The 1,134-nt window shown below is 48.7% G+C and overlaps 1 long non-coding RNA gene across 1 annotated transcript in view; it reads left to right on the top strand.

The window, feature by feature from the left end:
• The first annotated feature begins 299 nt into the window (after positions 1 to 299).
• The window catches only part of LOC107307690, a 9,286-nt gene continuing 8,451 nt past the window's right edge, over positions 300 to 1,134 (top strand). Inside the window, exon 1 of the long non-coding RNA XR_001552481.2 lies at positions 300 to 410. This is a non-coding gene — a long non-coding RNA (uncharacterized LOC107307690). The remainder of the gene's footprint in view (positions 411 to 1,134) is intronic.

Here is a 1,134-nt window from a genome sequence, read left to right as displayed (position 1 = left end):
TAACCCCATTAACCCCATTAACCCCATTAACCCCATTACCCCCATTGACCCCATTAACCCCATTAACCCCATTGACCCCATTAACCCCATTGACCCCATTGACCCCATTGACCCCATTAACCCCATCATCCCATTAACCCCATTAATCCCATTAACCCCATTAACCCCATTAACCCCATTAACCCCATTAACCCCATTGACCCCATTGACCCCATTAACCCCATTAACCCCATTGACCCCATTAACCCCATCATCCCATTAACCCCATTGACCCCATTAACGCCATTGATCCCATTAACCCCATTAATCCCATTAATTAACCCCATTAATGAATGAATCCCATTAATCCCCTATAGGGTCCTCGGGGTCAGCGGGGTCCGCGAGGAGCCACCGGCAAATCAGGAGCCAAGGTGAGTTATGGGGTCAGCTTATAGGGTCAGGTTATGGGGTCAGGTTATGGGGTGATTTATGGGGTCAGGTTATAGGGTCAGGTTATAGGGTGAGTTATGGGGTGATTTATGGGGTTATGGGGTTATGGGGTGAGTTATGGGGTCAGGTTATGGGGTTATGGGGTTATGGGGTTATGGGGTGAGTTATGGGGTTATGGGGTTATGGGGTTATGGGGTTATAGGGTTATGGGGTCAGGTTATAGGGTTATGGGGTTATAGGGTTATGGGGTTATGGGGTTATAGGGTTATGGGGTCAGGTTATAGGGTTATGGGGTTATGGGGTTTATGGGGTCAGGTTATAGGGTTATGGGGTCAGGTTATGGGGTGATTTATGGGGTCAGGTTATAGGGTGAGTTATGGGGTGAGTTATGGGGTCAGGTTATGGGGTGAGTTATGGGGTCAGGTTATAGGGTTATGGGGTCAGGTTATAGGGTCAGGTTATAGGGTTATGGGGTCAGGTTACAGGGTGATTTATGGGGTCAGGTTATGGGGTTATGGGGTGATTTATGGGGTTATGGGGTTATGGGGTGATTTATGGGGTTATGGGGTCAGGTTATGGGGTTATGGGGTTATGGGGTTATGGGGTGAGTTATGGGGTTATGGGGTTATGGGGTGAGTTATGGGGTCAGGTTATGGGGTGAGTTATGGGGTCAGGTTATGGGGTGATTTATGGGGTTATGGGGTG

Source organism: Coturnix japonica, unplaced genomic scaffold, assembly GCF_001577835.2.
Source record: "Coturnix japonica isolate 7356 unplaced genomic scaffold, Coturnix japonica 2.1 chrUnrandom785, whole genome shotgun sequence".
Taxonomy (NCBI): domain Eukaryota; kingdom Metazoa; phylum Chordata; class Aves; order Galliformes; family Phasianidae; genus Coturnix; species Coturnix japonica.
Note: the sequence above shows the minus strand (reverse complement) of the source record. Positions and strands in the feature narration are given on the sequence as shown.